We start from the raw sequence: 5,000 nt of genomic DNA on the forward strand, positions 1-5,000 counted from the left end.
GTAGATACATATCGTTGTTGTGGGGTGGAAACTTCTTATGTCCAAAACCATAAGTTTGGTGTTTATCATTTAAAAAAAATATTCAAACTAGTGAAAACAGACGATCTACAAGCACACAACGACATGCGCCGCTGTGTGCTTGTAGATCGGCTGTTTTCACTATATTTGTGCGACAGCCTTGTGTGATGAGGCAGGGCTTTGCTTTGTGAAGAAACGTACAAATTTGAAACTTGGGAGATTCGAGGTTTCTGATGATATACAATTTACTGTTTACTACATTTAGACCAGGGGTCGGCAACCCAAAATGTTGAAAGAGCCATATTGGACCAAAGAAACTAAAAACAAATCTGTTCAGAGCCGCAAAAAATTATAAAAGCCTCATATATCGTCGTTGTCGGGTGGAAACCTTGTATGTCCAAAACTTCGTTTTGTATTTATCATTTACAAAATGAACTACTTTTATGCGTCAGTCTTGTATGATGAAGCAAGGCTTTACTTTGCGAGAAAAAAAAAACATACAAATTTGAAACTTGGAGATACAAGGTTTCTGCCTGACAGTGACAATATATTAAAAGTCTATATTAGCTATATTAGCCTACTGTCAAAATGACTAAGTAGGCTACAAATACATAAGGAGCATTAAATTTAATATTTATTCTAGACATTTTTACAGCATTGGAAAGCGTTAACAATGTTTGTGTCATGTTTGTCCTCCTACAGAAACCATATTAAAATAAAATATATATTTTTTTCCCTTAATACATTTTTGAAAAAGCTCCAGGGAGCCACTAGGGTGGTGCTAAAGAGCCACATGCGGCTCTAGAGCCGCATGTTGCTGACCCCCGATTTAGACAGTGCTTGCCAAACACTGGGTCGGGACCCATTTGTGGGTCACGGACCAATTTTTGTGGGTCACGACTCAAGTGGAAATCCCATTTTCTTGTCCTACATAAAAAATAAAATACAAATATATTTCAAAATATATATATATTTTTTAAATAATTGCATAGATTTTAAAACAGACAAACAAACAAATCTAAGAAATTCCATAAATAAATAATAATAAATAAGTAAGTATAGTGAAAATAGCCGATCGACAAGCTCGCAACACGGCGCCAAGCGACCCGTTGAGCGCTTGTAGATCGGCTATTTTCACTAGTTCAGGTCCCGGACAAACGTCTAATGTCTCTTTTGGGTCTGGACCTGAAAAGTTTGGGAACCACTTAGCAGATGCTCCTAATCCAGAGCCATTTACAGTAAGCAAGGTAAACATACACAAGGGAATACATCACATGCATTGAATAGTAATCTAGGATCATAGGGAGGCCAAGAAATTGAGCCTGCGGAAGTTCTTTCATACGTGGAAGGCTGGATGTGTTGTTATCATCTTCCCCGGACCGCCCCTCCATTCATTCGTCAAACAAGTTAATTCATTCATACTCCCACAAGTGCTGTCTGTCACTTCTCGTTCATTCTCATTGGATACAAGCTCACAAGTATACGCCCCGCTACAAGCTGAGCCTCTGATTCAGCCTGGGAAAAAGAGTTGGAGAGGCCCTCATTGCGTGCTATAGAGAGAGATCTCTCTATAGCGCTGCTGCTACTTTGCCATTTCAGATCATGACAAGTGACATAGCCAGTGGGCCAATTACATGAGTTATATTTCGTCGTTGTCGGGTGGAAACCTTGAATGTCCAAAACCGTTTGTTTTGTATTTATCATTTTGAAAATGATTTAAACTAGTGAAAACAGCCGATCTACAAGCACACAACGCCTCGCACCGCGAGGCGTTGTGTGCTTGTAGATCTGCTGTTTTCACTACTTTTGTGTGACGGCCTTGTATGATGAAGCAGGGCTTTGCTTTGCGAAAAGAATTACAAATTTGAAACTTGGAGATACAAGGTTTCTGCCCGACAGTGACGATTTACTTTGTTGGCCGCCCAGCCCCCAAAATGGAACGAAGGCCGACATTTTATTTTGAATTTCCTAATGGCCGGCCTGGACCGGCCGGGAATGAACCGGCCGATCGGGAGTTTTCCCACTTTTCCCAATGGCCAGCACGTCCCTGCCCCGCTACCCACAGTGCATCTCAGGCGGTACATTTAAGCAGTCTCTATTCTCGGCTCAGTCTACGTGTTCTCTGCCACACGGACCGGACGGACAGCTGTCAGTGTTAAAAACATGACAGCACGTTGTGAGCTTGCAGATCTGCTATTTTCACTCATTTGGTTCTCAAGCTAAAATGCTTGGGAACCACTGCATTAGGCCACACACCCCCATAACTCAGTGAGTATGAGTTATAGATCTGAAAGGGTCCACTTGGTTCCTCTGACCCCCACTTGGGGAAAGTGGGAGTTGGAGGCCCACTAGTGGCCCCTAGAGGTTGCACTGCTCTTTGTTTGGGACCTTTCTGGCCTTGCCTGGCTCCAGCCAATAGACCCGCCCACTCTCTGAGTGGACTGCTTCTCTTGGTCTGGAGGTGTCATATGACGCGTCTCTTTCTATCGGTTTCTTGGCTAACCGACCAATGAAATCAATGCAAGACGGAGGAGGGGTGCGTCTAACTTTTGAAAATCAACAGAAACAGTGGAGGGAGGGGTGGCTCACCAGAGTTCTTAATTGCCTCCTTTGAACTTCAGAAGAGCTACAACTACAAGTGTCGATAGCTCGTTAGTGATTCTCTCTAATCAATGAAACATCAAAGACAATGACCTGTTTGGTGCATGTCATAGAGGGGAGGGGGAGGAGGGAATGTTTTGTGTACACAAGTCAAACACAACCCCTCCCACCAGATCTCTTGTGATTGGGAATTTCAAATTTCAAATCTCCCCTTTGTAATCAAATAGAATAGGGACAACTTCAGACTCAAGCTCCAGCGTAGAGTCTGAAATCAGGCTATTTCTGGCCTGAGAAATGAAGCCAAAAGTGTCTTAAACCTGCATTCTGTCTAATGACTAGCAGGGGGTGACTTCCACAGTTCAATTCTAGGAAATGGGAAAATAACTTTTTCACAAACAGCAAAAGGGACAAAGGCGAGCTATGTATCGCCAGACGAGAGAAGGTTGGACCCTCTCTCGTCCAAATATGGACACTTCTGGTTGCAAAGAGCTGTGACGGCAGCATGTCCAACATACTCCAGAGAAGACCCCTCATATCTTTACATTGGTTCTGTGCAGCTGTTCATTTCATTTAATTCCTGATAAGATTCCCAGACAGTTTTAGCCCTTTCATTGGATTAAGATTTCACAAGACCAGTGCTCAGGTGGCGCAGTGGTAAAGGGTGTGGTTCGAATCCGGCTTTGTTGTGTTTGGGGGAGTCAGCCGGGCGAGGAGGGTGATACTGGTCATTGCACGTACTCCTACAGGCTGGGGCAACACCTGAGTGTTGCGCGGGAGGAGTAGGACGAATGTCCTACGTCCTCCTGGTGGGGGCTCCTCACTGGCAGGTGAGTCAGTAGGATACAACAGCAGTGACAACACACAAATGTGTGTGGGGAGGAATTCATTAGCACAACTAAATTGGGGAGCGAGTGCCGTGCGGCGAGCTTGATATGCTATATAAAAATGTTGTGAAAATGTATTTTTAATAATTATTTGGGAAAATGGAAAAAAAATGAAATACAAAAAAGAATTATTCAAAATAAATGAAAAAAGTTGTGTAAAAAAACACGGCCTGCTGCTCACATATTAGGAGGGTAGTATGAGTCACCAGAAAAAATAATGGGTGTTTTTAATGCATCTATCATGGTTAAAATGAAGTTTGAAGTTACAATGGGTGTGTGTGGGGAGAGGCCCTGGGCCTGGAGGGCCTGGTAACATTGACATCAAATATCTAAATATTGAATCAAGAAAATTAAAAACTGTTCAGGGTGTTCATAAAAGCCTGATTAGACGATAAAATTACCAAACGTTTTTTTGAAAGTGAAATATCCCTTGAATGGGTCTTTGAATATTTTGACCCGATTCTATAAATGTCTTCAAAATCCTTTCTTCTGACCCCCAAAATTACATGTATTTTGCCGCGGACCCCCCAAACCCCCCCCCCATCTCAAAATATGTTGTTCCAGGGACCCCCAAAAGCAGAAATTTGAGTTACAAAAGTTTTGCTTTGAAAAAACTATAAAAAACTATATATATATATTTGAAGATAAATAGCAGATCTACAAGCGCTGTGAGCTTGTATACAGTATCTGCTATTTTTCAATAGCTAAAGCATAAAATGGGTTAATAAAAAGTTGTTAGAAGTCCTTAAATTCAGCCACCCACAGGTTGAGGACGACTGGTATAGACTGTGAGAGGTAGAGGAGAGGTATGGGTGGCAGCCGGAGTGAAGTGTATCTTTATGTGGAGGAGGACTGTGTGGTGGAACCCAGACACGCGCTGACATTCTGCACCTTAATCCCATGTACAACACACTGATGTTATTGAACGTGGAGAACACACCGGAGCAGCTTGTACAATTGAAGCCTATTTTTATGAAGGTGCAAAGTCTAAAAGACCGACGCCTCGCCGCTCAGAGTCCGTGACTCGGAGGAAGATGCTGTAGCATTGGAAGCAGCGGTCTTTTATGCTTTGCACCTTAATAAAAGAGGCTTGCCTTGGTTTAGGCTGAGGCGCCGCAGTAGACTCCCTTTCTGCACTATTATTATTATTGTTGCACCTTCACTAACACCCATATCATGTACAGTGTGTGTGTAAATATATATATATATATATATAAATATCACACCATATCGTCACTGTCGGACAGAAACCTCGAAGGTTTGTGTGCTTGTAGATCTGCTATTTTTCTTTGAATATATATGTTTTTTTTTCAAAGCAAAACTTTTGTAACTCAAATCTCTGCTTCTGGGGGTCCCTGGAACAACATATTTTGAGATGGAGGTCCACGGCCAAATTCAAGACATTTATAATATCGGGTCAAAATATTCAAAGACTTCAAAGACAAAGGCAAATTTTCACAACATTTTTCAAAAATAGCATATCTACAAACGGTTTTG

General features: G+C 42.1%; 1 protein-coding gene across 1 annotated transcript in view; it reads right to left on the bottom strand.

Moving 5' to 3' along the window:
- Window positions 1-5,000, bottom strand: part of cadm3 (cell adhesion molecule 3) — a gene marked incomplete at both ends in the record, with an annotated part of 102,879 nt that overhangs the window by 1,677 nt on the left and 96,202 nt on the right. The window lies entirely within an intron of this gene.

This window comes from Nannobrachium achirus, assembly GCF_963921795.1.
Source record: "Nannobrachium achirus genome assembly, chromosome: 5".
Taxonomy (NCBI): domain Eukaryota; kingdom Metazoa; phylum Chordata; class Actinopteri; order Myctophiformes; family Myctophidae; genus Nannobrachium; species Nannobrachium achirus.